The sequence below is a fragment of the Rhinoraja longicauda genome, chromosome 15 (assembly GCF_053455715.1).
Source record: "Rhinoraja longicauda isolate Sanriku21f chromosome 15, sRhiLon1.1, whole genome shotgun sequence".
Classification (NCBI taxonomy): Eukaryota; Metazoa; Chordata; class Chondrichthyes; order Rajiformes; family Arhynchobatidae; genus Rhinoraja; species Rhinoraja longicauda.
Genome location: NC_135967.1, coordinates 18,078,109 through 18,101,230, shown reverse-complemented (window position 1 = coordinate 18,101,230; position 23,122 = coordinate 18,078,109). Strand labels below are relative to the sequence as shown.

General features: G+C 41.9%; 1 protein-coding gene across 2 annotated transcripts in view; it reads right to left on the bottom strand.

Annotated features, from left to right (window-relative positions):
• Positions 1–23,122, bottom strand: part of elf1 (E74-like ETS transcription factor 1) — a 212,492-nt gene that overhangs the window by 81,702 nt on the left and 107,668 nt on the right. For both annotated transcript variants that reach the window (XM_078412279.1, XM_078412280.1), the window contains one exon: positions 16,507–16,543. The gene's annotated coding sequence lies outside the window, so the exon portion shown is untranslated. The remainder of the gene's footprint in view (positions 1–16,506; positions 16,544–23,122) is intronic.

The following is a 23,122-nucleotide window of genomic DNA, read 5'->3' as shown; positions in this document are numbered from 1 at the left end:
GATCACACGACCATAAGCAATAGGTCAAGTCAAATTGGGTTTCTTGTCATATGTATGTGTGCTGTGAGGTACAGGGACAATGAAAAATGTTGCTGGTTTAAACAACTGGATAAGCACAGGGAGAAAAAGGAGTAGAAGTAATGCTGATGAATTAGAGGGAGTTTGGATGGAGTGCTATGTGGAGCAGAAATACTGGCACTGACCTGTACAACCCACGGGAATCTGTGCTGTGATGTCTACATAAATCTATGTAATTATACTTAACTTCAGTGAAGTCACTGACATTTTGGGGACGGGGGTTGGGAAAAGATGACGTGAGATTAAGGAGGTAAGAACCAGTTGGAAAGAACTTAAAATAATGAAATGCAGTCAAAACAGCAATTTATGACAATTGCATGTAAAATGGTGCTTTTACCGAAGTAAAATGTCCCAAGGCCTTCAGAAGAGCATTATCAAACAAAATTTGATGTTAAGCCATGTAATTTTGGGCTTGGTTAAAGAGGGATGATTTAAATCTGAAAGATGGGGCTGTGGAGTGGGACAGATGAGAGGCCTAAGAAACCTGAAACATGGCTGCTGATGAGGAAAGGGCGTGCAGGAGACCAGAACCAGAGCTCAGATGTTGGAGGATTCGTTTTTAGTTTTCGACATACAGCACGGAAACAGGCCCTTCGATCCACTGAGTCCACGCTGACCATCATCAACCGTTCACACTAGTTTTATGTTATCCTCCTTTCATGTCCACTCCCTAACACACTCAGGGCAATTTACAGAAGCCACTTAACCGACAAACATGCACCTCTTTGCGATATGGAAGGAAAGGTCACAGAGAGAACAAGTGAACTTCACACAGACAGTACCCGTGGTCAGGGTTGGTCCTGGGTCTCTGCCTTTGTGAGGCAGCAGCTCTACCAGCTGTGCTACAATGCAGTCCTAAAGAAAAGATTGTGGGACGGAAGTGGTGACGATTTCACACCTGCAGTTATTTGTTAAAGTTTGAATCAGACAGGATGGCAGCCCCATGCAACTGATCTTTTATGGCAGTGTTCTGCTGCCAACAAGTTCTGCAGCCATTTTTGGTGAACAGCATTATATTGTAGGCCCCACAGCAACACTCATGTTTGGTGCACAGTCTTTCAGGACTGTGGAGTGTTTAGGACGGATCTTCACAATTCCACTTCAGGAGCTACTTTTGCTCTCCATTTGCATGCACACTCACTTTATGCTGCACACTCTGCTGCAAAGGCTCATGTTTGATGCATTCTGCAGCAAACAAGAGAGTTGTTGTGGGGTCTACAATAGAAATCGCATGCCAAGGTACCAGAGAAATCCAGCGTCTACAGGGATTGCAGCATGCTATCTGTCGAGTGAGAAGAGTTCAACTTGTGAAAAAAATGAATAAGCTTTAGATTCCCCTTTCCCTTGACCCTTATTCTGAAGAAGGGTCTCGATCCAAAATGTCACTTATTCCTTTTCCCCACAGATGCTGCCTAACCCGCTGAGTTACTCCAGCCTTTTGTGTCTGTCTTCAGTTTAAACCAGCATCTGCAGTTCCTCCCGACACATGCATAAGTTTTGGCTCATCAACTCAAATTCCTTTCACCTTTGCCATCAATTACTTGGAACCACTAGTGTTTTACATCTGTATTAACCACGTTGAAACACTCACTTTAAGCCCAAAGTTTGAGAGTGAAAAATCAATAATTCAATTATACTGCAGGATGTCCCTCACTGTCTAAGTGTATGTGGAATGAACATTTCACATGTCTGAAGAAGGGTCTTGACCCGAAACGTCACCCATTCCTTCTCTCCTGAGATGCTGCCTGACCTGCTGAGTTACTCCAGCATTTTGTGAATACATGCTTACCATTACATTTAACCAATATATCAACAGCACTGAACTTGCATTTCCCATCCCCCACTAGCATTTCCACCTCCTCAACCAATTTTGTTTAAATATAAATCACATCTTCAAACTCTAGCTGTACTAACATGGTACTTCTCTCTTCAGGTCAGGTGTGGACACCAAAGATCAACCCTCTTTAGAAGCTTGTGTGTTACCCTCAAACCAAACAAGGGAAAGGATCAAGGAAATATGTTTATGAACACTTTGAAAGCAAAGGAGAGGGATTCATTTCATTGTGAATTGCGCTAAAATTAATTACTGCAATGCAATTTATATAACTAAACTCCAAACAGTTCTTTAAAGCGGTGCTGTTTTTCGCTTTCAACATTTACCCTATTGATTGATTCTAGAACCTTCCTCGACCATTGTTTCTAACACAAGCAGCAATCTAAGGATGGTCAAATTCTCACACTTTCAAAGGGAACCTAACCAAAATTCATTTTCAATGGGAAAACCTTGGTTTTAGAATTTTGCACAGCTACTCACCTGGTCTGGCCATTGACCTGAAACTACTCCAGGTCAGCTTCATCACTAGATTACTGACAGCAGAAAAGACCTCAGTGGCAGCTCTGTGGGAGTCAAATATTCTCCGAGTACTTCAAAGCTTGCAGTTCAGTGATCCACACCCCTGACATTAAAAGCCTTGGGGTTCATTAAATTTTTCTACTGCGTCAAGCTGGAAACAAAACGATTTGAGAAAGGAAAAAAATAATAATCTAAGAAAAAGGGAGGTGAATGAGGAGTCCAAAGAAAGCTGACAAAGTGGGGAAATGCCAAATGCAACTGGCTGCAAGCTCAACCGATCAAGGAACTGCGGGAGAAACTGTGCCTAAAAATGCAACTCAGGTGTGTGCCGGTCAAAAAGAATAAAGAATGAACTCGTCTGTTAACAATGTTACACTTAGACTGGTGAAAACGTGGTCAAGGCTGAATTTCAGGTTTGACAGCATGACTAATAGGAAAAATGGGGTAGGGTAAAGTGTGCTGCTTTAGATAAATTGCAACAGCGCACAGCAATAATCCAAGTGCACACAAACACTTTAGGCACAAACATAATACCAAGTGCCTCTTAAGAAGGAAAATCTGTGTATTTCAGGTAGTAAATAGCATGTAAATTTTGGAAATGCTAAGCAGGCCAGGCAGAATTTACAGAAGGAGAAAGCATCAACTTTTCAGGTCAAGATCCCATTGTCAGAATAGATTAATAATATTGCCCCCCAGTCAATGAACAGTGAATCCACACACTGGATAGGGACATACACCTAAACTCAGAAGCTCAAAAAAGGCACTGTTTCCACCTTCTCACCCACTTGCTGGCTAGAACAGATGGCAAGCACCACCCCTGAAGAGCAGTGGAGCCACAGAGGGGGAGCAGCGAGAGAGCATGTTGCTAAACTCTCGTCGAAGAGAGGAGGAGAACCTCTTCAAAGTAGACATCACAGAGGGGGAGCAGCGAGAAAACGTCGCCCATTCCTTCTCTCATGAGATGCTGCCTGACTCGCTGAGTTACTCCAGCATTTTGTGAATAAATACCCTGAAGAGCAGAGTCACCAGAGCCACTCCTATCCTAAATAGTCAGACAAAAACAATCATCAGCTGGATGGATCATGGTGCAGCCAAGGCTGCTGGAATGGCTGGTGAGCTGAAAGCTGGGGATACACAATGTAACAACACCAGAATAGATGAGGCATTGCAACATTCCAACATCTCTAATAATCTTTCTTGTGTTTTTTTAAATTACACCCCATCTCCGCCTTCCCCTCCAGACTCCAAGCCACCAGATAGCATTCAATGGCTGCATTCTTGAATAGCCTGCCCTCTGATTAGTGGCTCCACACAATAAGAATGCAACTGGGCTCTGGCCGCACTCAATTCACTGTCACGATTTCGCTGTGATGGCAAGATCACTGGGCTGTGAGAGGCAGATCCTTGTGATTACACGATGAGCATTGCTGTTCTCCTTTGGAACAACTTCATTATTCTGTGGCAGGACAGAAAGGATAATCTTGAGTAGACTGAACTTTTAACATACATCTAAACATGGTAGAATATTGACTCTGTTCTAAAACTCCGGATGGTAGATGTTTCTATTAACCAACTGCTATTCCTCAATTCACTCAGGCTGTACAATGATAGAAAACTAAACTGCACACACATAAAGAAAATAGATGCATTGGTTGAAATCTGTCTGCACATTATAGGGCTGGTTATAAAGTGATGGATCCTGCCACAACTAACTGTGGAGTCATTCTGTGTAAATAATGCCTTTGAGCGTTCCAGGGCGATGTTTGGAATTTTCTAAAAAGTCATCTTAATGCCCACTTTGGCTTTTATTTGCGTATTCATTTACAGCTGATAATTATAGCCTGCAGATTTACAGAGAATTTTTCGTGGAAAACTGTATCTGCTCTGGCTACACCTTTCATTATTTTAAACGCCTCTAACATACCCTGGTAACTACCAAAGTGAGCAGCTCCAGCTTCTCCAATCGATCTACGTTAAGGTAGAGCACCATCTCACGAGTTATTTGCACTAATTTCTCCGCATCAAGAGAACCTGGAACAGGACAACACACGTAAAGGGCCCTTGACCCACAATGTCTGAGCTGAACATGATGCCTTCTTAAACTAATCCCTTCTCCCTGCACATAATCCATGTTCTTCCATTCCCAGCGTATCAATGTGCCCATCTGCTTCCACCACCACATCTGGCAATGTTTTCCAGGCATTTACCGCTCTCTATATAAAAGAAAAAATGCCCCACACATCTCCCCTAAACTTTCCCCCCCCTCAACTTAAAGTTATGTCCTCCAGTATTACCGTCTACCCTATTTCTGCCTCTCGAAATCGCTCCTCAGCTTCCAACACACCAGAGAAAACAATCCAAGTTTTCTTACAGATAATACCCTACAGATAATACCCTCTAATCCATGCAGCATCCTTGTCAATGTCTTCTCCACTCTCTCCAAAGCCTTCACATCTTTCCTGTAATGGAGCGACCAGAAGCGCTCACTGTACTCCAATTGTGGCCTGACCAAAGTTTTATAAAGTTGAAACATGACTTCCTGACTCATAATTGACATTCTTGCTATTGAGGGAGTGCATCATAGGTTCACCAGGCATATGTCCGGGATGGCGGGACTGACATATGACGAAAGAATGGGTCGACTGGGCTTGTATTCACTGGAATTTAGAAGGATGAGAGGGGATCTTATAGAAACATATACAATTCTTAAAGGACTGGACAGGCTAGATGCAGGAGAAATGTTCCCGATGTTGGGGGAGTCCAGAACCAGGGGTCACAGTTTAAGAATAAGGGGTAGGCCATTTAGGACTGAGATGAGGAAAACCTTCTTCACCCAGAGGGTTGTGAATCTGTGGAATTCTCTGCCATAGAAGGCAGAGGCCAACTCACTGGATGTTTTCAAGAGAGAGTTAGATTTAGCTCTTAGGGCTAGAGGAATCAAGGGATATGGGGAAAAAGCAGGAACAGGGTACTGATTTTAGATGATCAGCCATGATCATATTGAATGGTGGCGCCGGCTCGAAGGGCCTACTCCTGCACCTATTTTTCAATGTTTCTATGTTTCTAATGTCATAACCAATTAGGACACGCATACCATGCGCCTTCTTTACCCCTCTCTCTACTTGTGTTGCTGGAGTGCTAAAGGATTCATATATTTTCTGAAGTGTAGAACTCAGAACTGAACACAGTTGGTTGAGCTTGTATTTATAAAGGTTTTAGTAGTTTTATAAAGGTAATAGTAGTATTAAAGGTCTGAAGAAGGGTTCCCTCGAAAATTCACATCCTTTTTCACCAGAGATCCTGCCTGACCCGCTGAGTTAATCCAGCACTTTACATCTATCTTCGGTATAAACCAGCATCTGCAGTTCCTTCCTGCACATTTATAAAGGTTCATCATGATTTCTATAGCCCAGAAACCTACATGTTTTTTTATTCAATTTCTCAACCTGCCCTGCCAGGTTCTGTGAATTAAGCATATATCCCCAGATCTCTTGGTTCATATACTATGTTTACAATTGAGCCCTCCAGTTTATATTGCCTTTGTTCACTCTTCCTAACAATATGCAACGCTTTGCACTCCACAACATTAAGTTTCATCTGCCACTCATCTGCCCATTCCAACAACCTGTCCAACCTACTTGAGGTCCATTGATATCCTCCTTCCAGTTCACTACATCCTGACATTTTATGTCTAGTTCTGCTGATTTGATTCTTCACAATAATTTCTGATGTTTCAATTCAAGCATCCCAATTTTGTTTTGACTGAAGAAGTTAGACAAGTATGTCACACATTGAAGAATGCTATACCTCACATGGCAGCAGCCAACATGCTAAAGGGTCAGATGTTTGCAGATTATCAGAGTGCTTTTTTTAATGCGATCATATCAGGCAGTTTACCTGGATTCCATTGAACATGCAAGTTATGATAATTTTAAAATTCAGATGACATTTGTGGGTGAAATCCTGACAGATTAGTTCTGAATAAGGAACCCACAATGTTCAATTACACTTTATTGGATTTTACTAGATTGACAAAGGTTATCCAATCATTGCTTTTGACATGGTGACAAGAAGAGCTTAATCATAACTAAAGGCAAAAAGGAGCCTTTAAATTTGTATTACGTTTCAAATCCATCTTATAAAGGGCAAAAAGATGCAGTCATTAATAATAATCACTATGGTTTGCCAACCACAATTTATGTTTTTGCAAACAAAAAAACTATTTAAAGTAGAAAACATGTAACAATCATTCTGGAAATGAACTTTCTCAACTTTTGGCATCTTCCTCAGGTAAGCAGTTAAATAAGGAAATCCATCACAGTGCCTCAGAATTCGATCATGGTTACCTTCCAATTATGGAGGCTCTGACTCATTTGTTCTAATTAAGCAGCTACTTTAGCTTGCTCTTTTCTCTTTTGTTCAATGACAAGTGTAGTCCTCATACAAAAGAACCAATGCAAGACTAATCACACCAGATTTGGGTCCAGTTTAAAAAAAAATCTCCAATCAGAATAAACTGTCCCAAAACTGTGCACAGACTTGCACCACATTACAACAATTAGGAAATACTAAAAAGAGTATCGTCGTTCTAATCAAGTCACAATAAATATTCAAAATTTTGGTTCAACATTGTAGCTTCATGGAGAGATGAATGCCTTCCTCCAACCCAGTTTACTCTGAATGCCCACACATCCAAACGTTTTAACAGGACAATAACTAGTAGACAGTTACTCCATAGGATTGCAATGGGCCCCACGGCTTGTAGCCACCAAGCCCAGCCCCCGAGGATCGGAGAACTGGAGCGGAGGACGGAGGGAGCCGGCAGACGGAAGAGATGGGGCTGCTAAGAGAGCGAACCGGGGCTTTACATTCCGCACCCACAAGGTCGGCTGCAGGAAGTGTCCCCAGGGCACAACGGCTGAAGGTGACCTGGGGGAGGGTTCCCTGAACAGGAGCGATGGCTGGAGGCACTGCAGCAGCCTGAACACCGAGCACACGGACCGAATGGACTTTAAACCTGGCAACTCTTGCATGCTCTCTCAGTGGACTATTTCTATGCTCTTTGTACTATTGGGGATTGTGCTTAGTTATGGCAATGCTTTACTGAACTGTGTGCAAAAAAAGAATTTCACTGTTCATTTGAACACATGATAATAAAGGACCATTGATCAAGCTTCACATAAATATCAAGAATTCTCTTAATAATATTGGCAAATATACTCATGTTCAGAGTCGCCCTTCCTCCATTTTAGGCATTAAGAGTTATGTAGTACTGACAGTTGCAACATTTAATTAGTGATTATTAATAGTCACTCGTAACTCCATTAAACATATTCACCTAACAGAGCTGCCAACTCACTGTGCCAAAGACCTGGGTTCAATTCTTGCCTCAGGTGCTGCCTGCATGAAGTTTACATGTTCTCCTTGTGCCCCTGTGCATTTGCCCTTGTCAACTCCTGCAAACCTAAGATGTGTGGATTGTTAGGTTTATTGGCCGCTGTGTAGGTGAATCTGCAGGGAATTGATGAGAAGGTGGAGAGAATACATACTGGGATTTATGTAGGATTGGTTTAACGTGTAGTTAATGGCCAGCACAGACTCGTTGGGCCGAAGGGCCTGTTTCTGTTCTGTTTCCCTCCGTGACTTGTCTGAAGTGGGCAATGTTTTTTCTTTGTTGTGAGCTGATACAGTCTGTGCAAAAATACCACTTACAGAAAGATTTCCAGTTGACAAACTGTTGAAGTACAAGAACCCCATTTTAGCAGAGTGCAATATTACGTTTTTTCAAACATAAGCTGCTGCCAAACACAGATAAACACTTATAAAAGCTTGTGAAAGATCTTTTCCAACCATTTTCATTTGGCACTTTGTGCTTGATCGAATTCAGCTTAGTGGTGAAAATACTCAGCTGGCGATGACATATGGTGTACCACTTAATTCGAGCTGGTCACAGATAATTTCAGAAACCCAGTGTCATATCTTTAGCTACAGTGTTAGCATAGGTTCTATACCATCACTCGGTCTACTCAGATTCAAAATGTCATGGGTTCAAGTCCCATTCCAGTAGGTGATACATTAAAGCAACATCCATCAGTAGGGCACTAACGAAGCTGCCGTATTTCGAATAAGACATTAAATAGCAGTTCAATCTGTCCTCTTAGCTGAATGTCAGTTAGCCCTTCACATAGTTTTAAGTTGAGTTGGGTTGCTCTCACATTGTCCAGCACAACTTTTAGTCATAGAGTCAAACAGCTTGGAAACAGGCCCTTCGGCCCAACTGTGTAGGAAAGAAATGCAGATGCTGGTTTAAATCGAAGGTAGACACAAAATGCTGGAGTAACTCAATAGACAATAGGTGCAGGAGTAGGCCATTCGGCCCTTCGAGCCAGCACCACCATTCAATGTGATCATGGCTGATCATTCTCAATCAGCACCCCGTTCCTGCCTTCTCCCCACACCCCCTGATTCCGCTATCCTTAAGAGCTCTATCTAGCTCTCTCTTGAATGCATTCAGAGAATTGGCCTCCACTGCCTTCTGAGGCAGAGAATTCCACAGATTTACAACTCTCTGACTGAAAATGTTTTTCCTCATCTCCGTTCTAAATGGGCTACCCCTTATTCTTAAACTGTGGCCCCTGGTTCTGGACTCCCCCAACTTTGGGTACATGTTTCCTGCCTCTAACGTGTCCAATCCCTTAATAATCTTATATGTTTCAATAAGATCCCCTCTCTTCATTCTAAATTCCAGTGTATACAAGCCTAGTCGCTCCAGTCTTTCAACGTACGACAGTCCCGCCATTCCGGGAATTAACCTAGTGAACCTACACTGCATGCCCTCAATAGCAAGAATATCCTTCCTCAAATTTGGAGACCAAAACTGCACATAATACTTCAGATGCAGTCTCACTAGGGCCCAGCGGGACGAGAAGGAATGGGTGACGTTTCGGGTCAAGATCCTTCTTCAAACTGATGTCAGGGGAGTGGGTGGGACAGAGATTGAATGTAGTCGGAGATGCAGTAGTAAGAATGGTGGGAGAACTGGGAAGGTGGAGGGGATGGCGAGAGAGGGAAAGCAAGGGCTATTTGAAGTTAGAGAAGTCAATGTTCATACCGCTGGGGTGTAAGCTACCCAAGCAAAATAAGAGGTGGTGTTCCTCCAATTTGTGCTGGGCCTCACTCTGGCAATGGAGGCGGCCCAGGCCAAAAAGGTCAGATTGAGAATGGGAGGGGGAGTTAAAGTGCTGAGCGAACGGGAGATCAGGTAGGTTTTGGCGGACTGAGCGGAGGTGATCAGCAAAATGATCGCCGAGCCTGCGCTTGGTCTCGCCGATGTACAGAAGTTGACACCTGAAACAGCGGATACAGTGGATGAGGTTGGAGGAGGTGCAAGTGAACATCTGCCTCACCTGAAAAGACTGTCGGGGTCCTTGGATGGAGTCAAGGGGGGGGGGGGGGGGAGTAGACAGGTGTTGCATCTCCTGCGGTTGCAGGTGAAAGTACCTGGAGAGGGGGTGGTTTGGGTGGGAAGCGACAAGTTGACCAGGGAGTTGCGGAGGGAACAGTCTCTGCGGAAAGCAGAAAGAGGTGGAGATGGGAAGATGTAGTACTGGATCTCACAGTCTCCATCACAGGAGACAGACTATTGACAGACATCTACTACAAACCTACCAACTCCCATGGCTATCTAGACTGCACATCTTCCCACCCTGCTTCCTGTAAAGACTTTATCCCCTGCTCCCAATTCTTCGTTCTACACTGCATCTGCACCCAGGTTTTCCATACTAGATCATTGGAGATGTCCTTATTCTTTAGGACAAATGTATACCATTTAAAAATGCTTTAAGGTGGGAGGTTTAATCGAGTTGCTTGTACTCTAAGCTCCAAGTCAGAAGGTTGGAGTTAGTTCCACAAATATTAAGTATAAAATCTAGGCCATACTGAAGACGAGCTACACTGTCCAAGCTGCTACCCATTGAATCAGCCAAGGCACGTTGCCTCTCAGATGAGTCCAAAGGCTCACAGGGACATTTTCTTTTTAAATAACCGCTTGAAACAAACCTTGGATTAAAGTAAATTCTCACATAATTTTATTAGAAAAACCTTATGGTCTAGGCAATTGATTTCTGGGACTTGCTTGATATAGTAATAAATACGTCACTGAACTTGCTATATTGCAACTGCAACAACATTGTAAAGTACCTCCTGGGCAGTAATGCAGTTTGGCTGTGGTTTTGAACAATACTACATAAAAGCAAGCTCTTCCTTTCTATGAAGTGTCTTGAAACTGTCAACTTGATGCTGCATAAAAACGTAAGCACTTTCTTCATCTATCGAGCAATATTGTAAAAGGAGAAAAATTGCTGAGGTTCAGCAAACATACATTATATTTTCCTTTTTATTGTAGTCAAAGGTTTCTTGAACTTTCTTATCATTAATATTTCAAGCTCTCCTCTTTTACGACAGTGTGTCATGCTAAAGAATAGTTCCTAACATAACAGGCATATCTTGCAAGGAGCTAATATTCATGTGCAAATGTTTCATCCTGATTTGACATAAAGATTGCATTTTATTGAACAGCTTTTCATCGATGTCTACATAAAGAGCACCGATTCAAACCAAGTGGCCAACCTCCAGGCTACTTTCTTTGTAAATGTCCAACTCAATTTGCAATAGATACAAGTAAGAAAGAAATTCAGGATTTAATCCAAATGAAATTTGAAAAAAATGTGACAAATTTGAAATGAAAGTAAAAAGTGCTGGAAAATTCAGCAGGTCAAGCAGCATCTGTGGGAGGAGCAACAGTTAACATTTCAGGTCTGGGAACTTTCATCTGAATGGGAAAGAGGGAAACCAACTGTGCTGTAAAAGTGTTCGCTGGACAAACTTGATTTTTATTTCTTTTACAATATTGCTCAGTAGATAAAAAAACGACTTACAAATTTTTGTAGCATCTTCGATAATCTCAAGGCACTTTATCGAAATTCATCAGTACTTTTCAAACCCACAGACTCACAAGATGCTTTTCATCCAGTGAGGCACTTGACAATGTTGTTGCTGTTGTAATGTAAGAAATTTGGCAACTGGATTACTTGATGCGAAAAGTCCCGGAAATCAATAAAGGTCAATGACCAGATCATCAAAGCAGATAGAGTTTTCAATAAAATTAAATGAGAATTTAATATCGTTTAAGGCACGGGCCGATTTCTCTTTCTCAGTTCTGATGAAGGTTTCCAGATGTGAAATGTTAACAGATTCTCTCTCTATTGATGTTGACTGACCTACTGAGTGTTTCCAGCACTGAGTGTTTCCAGCACTTATTTCAGGGGGGCAAAATATATCAACCTGCTCAAATGCGGATAGCTATAAATACATCTACCTTTTTTAATTTACACACTAACCGACGTCAATGAAGCACCCAGAGTACCAGGCATGGCAGAATCTCCAAGACGGCTGAGTGAGGCAGAAGCTCAGGCGAACGCAAGATTCGATAGACCGCGAAGTTCACCAAAGGCCAGTGCCAAAGACCAAAGTTCCCCAAAGAGCCGGTGATGACGACGGATGCGACGGGTGAGGAGCAAGGCTGGTGGGAGAGGAGGAGGAACTGGGGTGTGGCCTACAGCACCCTCAAGGTCGGCTGCAGGAGGTCGCCCCGGGGAACAAAGGTGGACAGGCGAGGAGAGGACGTTGGTTCGCAGGTCGATCCACACGTCCAAGGAATGGGATGGTTGGAGGCCCACAACAGCGTGGGGTTTGCCTGGAATTATAACAAGTAGAGAGCAGGCTATATTTTGAAAATGGCGCCAAAACGCGGTGTCTCTTGCATGCAGGATCAGAAGACTATTTCTGTACTATTTGCTAATCAGGAATGCGCTTAGGTATAGCAATACTCTACTGGACTGTTTGCAAGTAAAGAATTTCACTGTGCATTTGCACATGATATTAAAAGCACCATTGAACCAGAAAATATTGTATATGTTATTTGAATATTATATATTATTTGAATATTATATATTATTGTATGAAAATATTGTAAAAATTATCTGTATCTCTTCCCACAGGTGCTGCCTGCCAGCTGAATATATATTCAGCTGGCCAGGCAGCACCTGTGGGAAGAGATACAGATAATTTTTCAAATTGACACCTTTCCAACCAGGAAAGTGGGAACAAAGGCAAGTTTTAAAATGACAGAAAAGGAGGAGAGAGAGAGTAAGAACAAAAGGACAATGTTTTAACGGCGTAGAAAACAGGGGGTTGAATGATACTGGTGGTGGTGCTGCTGAATGAAGGCGAGCCAGAGGGGATTAAAATAACTTGGACATGCGCGAATAGGACACAAATGAAATCTTAAAAGCTGGAAGAGAGAAAGCAAAAGCAGAACAGTTGATTGTTAAACCCTATTCAATTCATTGTTGAGGTCTGAAGACTGCAATCGGATCCAGTGGACTGAAAGGCCTGTTTCCATGCTGTATGACTATGAAAAAGATTGCAAAAGCTATAGAAAGGGTGTATGAAAAGAAACATGATGATATCATAAATCCATACAGTTTATTTCAAAATAATGGTATGAGGAAACAGAGCCAGATTGAGAACAAACCAATTGTTCAAAAAAGGAACAACCATAACAACAGAATTATCTTTTATGAACAAATTTACTGATGAACTTCATGCTCCTTTATGGCAATTTATTTTATTTACAGCGGAGGATCAGATTATGTGACTAAAATCACCGTCTTTGCATCGGAAAGAATCACAAAAAAAATTGATATGCTCAGATCTGTGAAGACAATAAGAAAGAGGAGAGATGGAGATGGTGATACAGGAGGAGGGGGGGGGGAGGGGGGGGTGGATTGAGAGGAGAAAGGGGGAGGGGAAAGTTAGGTTAGGTTAATGGTTTACTTCAGATAGACCCTCACGACCACCTGCAAACACACCTTTGCCTGGCTAATGCTTTCTTTGTGGGGAGAGTGCTCAATTAGACCCTTTCCACAAAGGAATTAAAAAACGATTCTTCCTTTATCCTTCATCAATTTTTCTTCTTGTGTGAAGTTGTTTGGTTAAGTAAATTTTAATGATTTTTATCTAGATTCATGAAGTTGGCTTTTACTTTTTTTTTTAAGGACAGGTTGTGTGTACAATTACAATGGCAGCACTCGGTGTTAAACGTAGAGGCAAGATAAAGTAATGTCCAGTTAAAACAAAGCATAAGGATTGAAACAAAGTATAGTAGGACAAACAGCAAACAAAGAAGAAAAAAATAAAGCAAGCAGTTACCTTTTTTTTTTATACTAAATACTATTCAGGGAATGAAGGAAAAACAAAAAAACAGAAGACAAAACAAAACACAAACTAACATTGGCAACGAGTATGGACCCAAAGATATGTGGATGTGATACACCATGAATAGGACCTTATCTCATCCTGTCAAACACATGAGGTATTTGAGTCAGTTCATTTCTGCTGAGTTATTGACCATTTGTCGAGAAGCAGTTTCAAGATTTTCAGGAAGACATTTTCCTTGTTGGCAAGTTTATATCGGAGGCCTTCCATGTGAATCACACTTCCCAGCTCCCTCCGCCATTGGTGCAATGTGGGGCTAGACTCAGATTTCCATTATTGTAAAATGAGATGTTTCGCTAGCAGAGTGCAGAGTGAGATGGCCTGAGCAGCAAGATTATCTAAGACAGAGTTCACAGGTAACCCAAATATCGCGAGGAAGGGGTCTGGTGTTATTGTTGTACTATAAGCCTTTGATATATAATCAAATATAAGAGACCAGAAGGAGTGGAGCTTGGGGCAAAGCCACAGCTGATGGGTGAGTGTACCCGTGTCCTGTTTACACTTATCGCAGAGGGGAGAGACGTTAGTATATATAGCATTGAGCCTTGATTTTGTGTAGTGGAGTCTGTGTACAATCTTGAATTGTATGTCTATGTCTAACGTTTATGGAACTGTTGTATATCTTAATAATAATTGCCTTCCATGTATCGTCAGTGATTTCAGTACCTAGCTCTTCTACCCACGTGGTCCTTAATTTGGCATCAGACAGTACAACATGGGCTTACAAGAATGAATAGAGAAAAGAGATTGACCCCTTACTGTTAGGATCATGGCGAACAAGGCTGTCAAGTATGGTAAGTTCAGGCATATTTTCATAATGTGGTAAGTGAGTCTTAACATAGTTCTTTATTTGGAAGTATCTAAAAAAGCGTGTTGATGGTAGGCTATAGGATTGTTGCAATCGTTGGAAGGATGACAGGTTACCCTCAATATATAAGTCTCCGATTGTGACTATGTTTTTATTTTTCCAGACAGAGAAAACAGAATCATCTAAACCTGGAGGGAAAGCATGGTTTTTGCAGATAGGACTATCCATATAAACTTTGGGCAAATTCAGGATAGATTGAATTTGCCTCCATGTTCTTAACGAGTTTAAGATAACAGGGCTAGTTATGTATGATGGATTTTTTACCTTGATGGGATTATTCAAAAGAGCAGGAAGAGATGTATACCCGCAGTCCGCCTGTTCAATCTGGAGCCAGGAAGCCATGGTTATTAGAGTGGGGTCTGGTTATTGGAGTGGGGTCTGGTTATTAGAGTGGGGTCTGGTTATTAGAGTGGGGTCTGGTTATTAGAGTGGGGTCTGGTTATTAGAGTGGGATCTGCTGATAGGCTTCCACGTCAGAGGGACAAAAGTCTTAAGTTTGCAGCCCAGTAATAAAATTGAAATCGAGGGAGGCCAAAACCACCTTTTAACTTGTCCTTATATAGATGGTTTTTAAAAAAAAATATACTGGCCACTTTATTGTTCCAAATAAATGTTGAGATGATAGAATTCAATTTCTTGAAGTAGTATAATGGTATACAGGCACTGAAACATGTACAGGAATCCAGGGAGCGTAACCATTTTTAATGGCATTAATGCGGCCGACTAGAGAGATTGGTAACGTATTCCCGATTTCAATATTATGGCACAGCTGTTGGGTCTTCCTTTCCCAGTTAGACTTTAACAGATCACCATATTTACGCGTGGCAATAATACCTAAACTCTTAATTTGCTTATCTACAATCTTAAAGGGCATTGTGCGTAGAAACTCCAGGTCTACCTTATCCGATATTGGAATATCTTTTCCCAATCAATAGTGTATCCCGAAACGCTACCAAAAATTTCAATTAAATGCAAAATAGGGGGAAGTTGGCTTTTACTTGAAGTTTTTGATACGTCCACAGCTTGTAGTCAGCTCCAAGTACATTTTCTTTTATAGTTGTGTTCTGTAATTTTCATGTTCACATCAACGGACAAAGCATTCTTAACTAACAGGCAATGGTCGCATAGCAACTTTGGTTTGACAGTGTGCAATAAACAAAAAAACTAGTTTACATTTGACTGATAGGTGGATTTGAAAGTTATAATTATCGGCCTGGATCTCTCCAACTAATGCTGTTCATCCAAACAAAAATCTCAGCTTACAGGATCATGGCAATCTCCAGGCTTGTGCACGTGCACCTTCAAACAAGGAAGTCCCAGCATCACTGATGGAATCGGGATGCTATCTTTCACACTGTCACAGGCTCCAGATGCCGATGTGGAGTACAATCTAACCGCATTCCCCAGCATTAGGTTGGATCCAACTAGGTCGAACCTACCACAGAATCGGGGACCCCTCTAATCTCAATGGAGCTTCAAATTAAAATTGAAAGGGGAAATTAGATAACAATACAAAAACTGAAAATTAAATTAAAAAAATCAAAAAGTGGATGCTGGAAATCACGAAGAAATGCAGAAAATGCCGGAAACACTGAATGTTTGTGACTGACTGTCCCAGAGCAGGTAGGTGCCAGCTTGGATAGACAAGGAGTCTCCCGACTTGGGCAGACCATAGCGAGCTACACCTGGAGGGGCTGGGTTAGTATGATCTTGCCTATCAAATCAACACCAGAGTCAAACAGGATTTTAGCATCCTGCACCTTTAAGTATACTGATGAGGTAAAACTTAATTCACTTACATTCTGTTTGACCCAAGACAAAATTTCAAGAGGTTGAAAAGTACTAAAGTAACTAAAGTAGAGGTACATACCAGTGGATAGCTGCCAGTTTCTCTGTTCTTCTAACAACTGTGGATGAAGGAATAAATAACTTCAGTTTAGTTATTAAGAGGCAATATTTTGAGTAAAGGTAACAGCTAATTTCCACACAGCAAGCTGTTCACCAATAGTAAATGAAAGGAATGATCAATTATTTGTGATGCATTAATGTCCAGTACATATAGAGTCATTGAGTGATACCGTGTGGAAACAGGCCCTTCGGCCCAACTTTCCTACACCAGCCAACATGCCCCAGCTACACTAATCCCGCCTGCCTGCGTTTGGTCCATATCCCTCCAAACTTGTCCTGTCCATGTACCTGTCCAACTGTTTCTTAAACGTTGGGACAGTCCCAGCCTCAACTACCTCCTCAGGCAGCTTGTTCCATACACCCACCACCCTTTGTGTGAAAAAGGGCACCCCTCAGATTCCTATTAAATCTTTTCCCCCTCACTTTGAACCTATGTCCTCTGGTCCTCGACTCCCCTCCTCTGGGCAAGAGATTCTGTATCTATCCAATTTATTCCTCTCATGATTTCATACACTTCCATAAGATTACCCCACATCCTCCTGCGCTCCAGGGAATGGAGACCCAGCCTACTCAACCTCTCCCTACAGCTCAGACCCTCTAGTCCTGGCAACATCCTCGTAAATCTTCTCTGAACCCTTTCAAGCTTGACAATATCTTTCCTATAACAAATGCAACATGACCTCCCAACTTCGATACTCAATACTCTGACCGATGAAGGCCAATGTGCCAAAAGTCTTTTTGACCACCTTATCTACCTGCGACTCGACCTTCCAGGAACCATGCACCTGCACACCTAGATCCCCTTGCTCTACAACACTCCCCAGGGGCCTACCATTCACTGTGTAGATCCTGCCTTGTTAGACATCCCAAAATGCAACACCTCACATTTTTCTGTATTAAATTTCATCAACCATTCCTCAGTCCACCTGACCAATCGATCCAGATCCTACTGCAATCTTTCACAACCATCTTCACTATCTGCAAAACCACCCACTTCTGTATCATCAGCAAACTTGCTAATCTTGCCCTGTATGTTCTCATCCAAATCATTGATGTAGATGACAAACAGTAACGGGTGCAGCACCAAACTCTGAGGCACACCACTAGTCCCAGGCCTCCAGTCCGAGAAGCAACCTTCCACCATCACCCTCTGCTTCCTCCCATGAAGCCAATTTGTTATCCATTCAGCTATCTCTCCTTGGATCCCATGCAATCTAACCTATCAGAGCAGCCTACCAAGCAGAACCTTGTTGAAAGCCTTATTGAAATCCACGTATACATCTACAGCTCTGCTCTCATCGACCTTTCTGGTCATGTCTTCAAAAAAATCAATCGGATTCGTGAGACGACCTCCCACGTACAAAACCATACTGACTATCCCTAATCAGCCCTTGCCCATCCAAATGCCTGTATAACCTCTCCCTCAGAATACTCTCTAGTAACTTTCCAACTGCAGATGTTAAGCTCACTGGCCAATAGTTCCCAGCATTTTCCCAGTAACCCTTCTTGAATAGAGGCACAACATTTGCCACCCTTCAGTCATCCAGCACCTCTCCTGTATTTAAGGACGACTCGTAAATCTCAACCAGTTCTGCCGCAATTTCCTCTCTAGTTTCCCACAATGTCCTTGGATATATCTAATCAGGCCCTGGAGATTTGTCGACCTTCATACATGACAGTACCTTCACTACTTCTTTGACAGTAACACTGACTGCTCTCAAGAAACTTCCATTGACTGCCCCAAGTTCCTCTGTCTATTGGCCTTCTCCTCGGTAAATACAGAGGAGATATATTTCTTGCTCAAATATATGTGAACAAATTTGCTCCAGTCAGCACTGTGAAATGGCCTTCATTCTGCATAAGCAGCACTGTGCAAGAGAATGGTAAAATGCCACATAAATACAGTGGGACAAAAAATAATGGGGGCGAGCAATGGTCTCAACGGAAAAGAGCCTGACTTCCGAACAATTCATCCATTAAGACGGATTTATATACATTAATCTGTAGGAGGAAAATGAAACATTCTGAAATGCAAAAGAAAATTCAAAGCAATTAAATGAATGCACCTAATTGCTTCCTTAAACTGCAGAATCTAAATTATCAGAGACACACGAAGCTGCTGGATTTGAGCAAAAAACAAAGTGCTGGAGGAACTCAGTGAGCCAGGCAGCATCTGTGGAGGGAAAGGGGGCTTCGGCTCGGGACTATTCAGCAGACAACATTGGGTCTGAAGATAAGCCCAGACCCCATTTATCCATCCCCTCCACAAATGCTGCCAGACCCATTATGTTCCTCCAGCACTTTAATTTTTTTAATCAAAATCATTTACTGGTTTGATTTGAACATTCCGGTGGATTTTTTTTAACATCCTTAAATATAATACAGAAATCCTGCAAAGTATTTTCTTGGTTACTAATTTCAACACTAGACAATATTACCTATTTGCTTCTTGAAAATGCAGAATATGAGAGATGGGAAGTAAAATCTCACCTTTGCGCTAAAACTAACTGGGTCCAATTTCTGATTACTTCCAGTTTATAATGGGACAGATCAACCAAAGTAGCCAATCTACCAGGGAGGAGAGGAGAAATGGTGGGCAGAATAACACACAATGATATTGTGAGTCTTCCCAAATAGGAGTAAAAGCAACAAAATTGCTGACCCATTCTATTCACTGAAGGACGGTGAGGGGCAGAGGAGCCTTTCATTCACTAAGACAAAGTTAGCTTTATGTATTAAAACTGAAATAAAAACAGTTCTACAGATCCTGATAAGGATCATCAACTCTCTCCACAGATGCTGTTTGACCTGCTGAGTCGATTTAGATTTTTTTTAGATTTAGAGATACAGCGCGGAAGCAGGCCCTTCGGCCCACTGAGTCCGCACCGCCCAGCGATCCCCGCACATTAACACTATCCTACACACACAAGGGATAATTTTTACATTTACCCAGTCAATTAACCTGTATACCTGTACGTCTTTGGAGTGTGGGAGGAAACCGAAGATCTCGGAGAAAACCCACGCAGGTCACGGGGAGAATGTACAAACTCCGTACAGACGGCGCCTGTAGTCAGGATCGAACCCGAGTCTCCGGCGCTGCATTCGCTGTAAGGTAGCAACTCTACCGCTGCGCCACCGTGCCGCCCCGGAATTCTAGTATTCCTAGAATTTTCTGCCTTAGTGTCAGATTTCTCATAGCGGCAGTTATTTGTTGTTCTTTTAACACTAAAAAAAAGCTGCAGGTGGGAATGTTCTTTGTATGTAGTGTTATTTGGTGTTGGCGTCAAATTTCCATGCACATTATTGCTAGGATATTCAAAATATGTAGGTTGTGAGTTTCATTAAGAGCAGAACTTGAGACAAGCTTGTTAAGACCCATGGTGAAAACCATTACAGGAGAATTTTTGCTGAGATCAGGGCTGTAATTTCTCATCCAACCAGAAAAATGACTAAAGAGGTCCTCTCTCCTCATGGCTTCTACTCCGTGATGGTGTTGACTCCTGTGCGTGTTGTGTTTCCTTGGATACTGTCGGTCCGAACACAGCTTGCTTAGATGACCCTCAATTGTGCTGACAAGTTAAATCGTAACCATCTCAATAAACTGTTAAAAGCTTTGTAGATCAATGCAGCCTCCAGACTAAACAAAGATCAGCCATGCAGGGAATCCTTGAAAAGTGTTGGCACCTTTATTCCTTTAGCTTTATGACAATGCCACCACTGTGTAGTAGGAGAGTGATGACACAGAGGCACACTGATATTGCAGGGTAATCTGAAATATGAACCAATGTCACGCGAAGCAGGTTTAGATTGTGTTTTATCTTAAATTTAAAAACAAGTATGTTTTCTTTCATGTGTAAAGTGACGAATTCAATCCAAAAATGTCAACAACTTAAAAAAAAAAAATCCATAGTGATGATGATTGCCAGATTACCAGATTACCAGATTGTTCACCAGATTACCAGATTGTTCACCAGCAGAGGGATACAGTCTGAACAGTTGTGAGGAGTCATTCCTTGCTACGTGGTCCATCCCATTTATCTGAAACAAACTGACTCAAGGCTACAGATTGGAAGAAACCATCGCCCACTTTCTAACAGGAGGGCACTTTGAGTAAAAAGAGGTTTGAAGAGAGATTATTGGTATCTGCCTTGGGTCTAAAGTGCTCAATAAACAGGGTTCTTTTGCAGCTGCAGCTGCTCCGACGGCACAAACTGAGACAAACATTCATTGTTGCTGGGAGGCTATCGGTTCATTGTGAGAGGAGTCTCATGGTCTACCAGAAATCTGTTCAGCCAGCTGCTGGAGCTGCACATGGCCAGTGTGCCAGACTCGCTCACATCAACTTCTGAGTTCATGTTGCGGGTCGTATAGAGTAAATATTGCTATCGCATAGGTCCTGTGGGTAACAGGCTGTAAAATGCTGCCCCATCAAACCCCATCAAGGGAAAAGAAGCCACATGGTGAACGGGGACGGTATTGCTGTATCCAAATGTATTGATTATAAATATGTAAAGCTTTGCTGTTGTTTTTATTAACGGCAGGTAGTTCTGCTGTAATGCGAGTTTCCATAATGCTAATTGAATATAACGCGATTGATGAATTAGGGAACACTACAGTGTTGGTATTACACCGGCCAAATTGGTTATGCCACGATTGCAACCAGGATCGCAAGAGCTACTTAAAGTTACCTTGAAAATTGACAAGCAGAAAACAAAAGCTGTCTTGGGGAAAAAAGAACTTATAGCCTCCTGCAGTAATCAGACACCATTGTTTCTGAAGGTCAGTCAGTTTCACCACAGAAGGGCAATGAAGTTGACAAGCAATCACTTTAATTGCAACGATACTCTATTCAACAATGTAATATGCAGACTTTAGTATTTTTAGCTTGCAGTAACAAAGATAAACTTATAGCTATTAAAAAAAGATTTTTTTTTAATGTCTTCAGGGAAAAGAACTGTTTTTGCCAGTCTGAAATTCTCTAGCCCCTAACCCCCTTTACCCATTGATACAATTGCCTTTATAACATGATTTTCTATAATATAATGTTTCTTAGGAATGCAACAATCGCATTATAGCAGAGCTACCGATATGTGCATATTTTCCATGGAATAAAATATTTAATTCTGTAAAAGAAAATGAAACCTACTTCTTGCTAAATTTTATTATTAAGGTGTATAAACTACCTTATAGTTTATCTTGGAATTGCGTCATGGCTCATCCATATGCAGTTTCTTTGTTACGGTTGCCATAACGTTTCACACACCAGGTTTAGTAATTAACATTGGCTGGATGGTCTCCTGACAGAAATCTAGATCCTCATTGAAGATTGCTCCCCCAGAGCGGGGTGACTTTACATGCTGGCTACTTACATCTATTTCAATCCGACTTCCAATCTCAATTCTAAGACTGTCCCCAGTCCAGCAGACAAACAATCTTTCCCACCATTGACCCCCATCTAGCGTCATCGTCATACAGTGTGGAAACAGACTTGCCCACACCGAACAACATGTCCCATCTACACTACAAATATCCTACCTTTACTTTGCATTGCTTCCGGAAAGCTGCCCACATAATCAGAGACCACTCGCGCCCTGTCATTCTCTCTGCTCTCCTCTCCTATTGAGAAGATGTAAAAGCTTGAAAATTCATACCACCAGATTCAAGAACAGCTTCTTCCCCATTTTAACCAATCTTTTGAAATGACCTCTCATGTGCTGGGGATGAATTTCCAGATCTTCCATTGTACCTTGTTGGGGCCCTTGTACTGTTTTTATCTGCATTTTTTCCTGTAGTTGTAACACCATATTCTGCAGGTAGACACAAAATGCTGGAGTAACTCAGCGGCACAGGCAGCATCTCTGGAGAGAAGGAACGGGTGACGTTTCGGATCGAGACCCTTCTTCAGACCGTAATCTGCATTCAGTTTACTTTCTCTTTTGCACTACCTGATGTTCTCATACGTGATGTGATTTGTCTGGATAACACAGTTTTTCACTGACTTTGCATGTCTCTAAAGAAGTCTGAAGAAGGGTCCCAACCTGAAACATCACCTATCCATGTTCTCCAGAGATGCTGCCTGACCGCTGAGTTACTCCAGCACGCTTTCATTTTTTTAAAATCAACATCTGCAGTTTTGTGTTTCTAACGTTTTTCAATGTACCTCGGTACATGTTACAATAATACTGCCACTAAAACAGGAGTGTGACTAGCAACATTATTTTAGCCATATTAACTAAATTTAATAGAAGGCACCCAAACACACTCACTATCTCGATAACTCTGGTTTATTTGTAGGTTTTACAAGTCCAGCGCAATGCAGGAATCAAGCATGTAATAATACACACTGACAATTTTCAAAAATCCTGCTTGTTTACAAAAAATGTTTTTAAAGGTTAAAGTTTGTAGAATCTAACTATAACCTGGATTTAATTCTAACCTCAAATGCTGCGTGTATAGAGTTTGCATGTTGACCTTGTGATCGTGTGGGTTTCCTCCAGTTGCTCTGGTCTCTGCCCACGTCCCAGATTTATGTGGACTGCCAGGTTAATTGGCCATTGCAAATTGCCCCTATGTGTGGG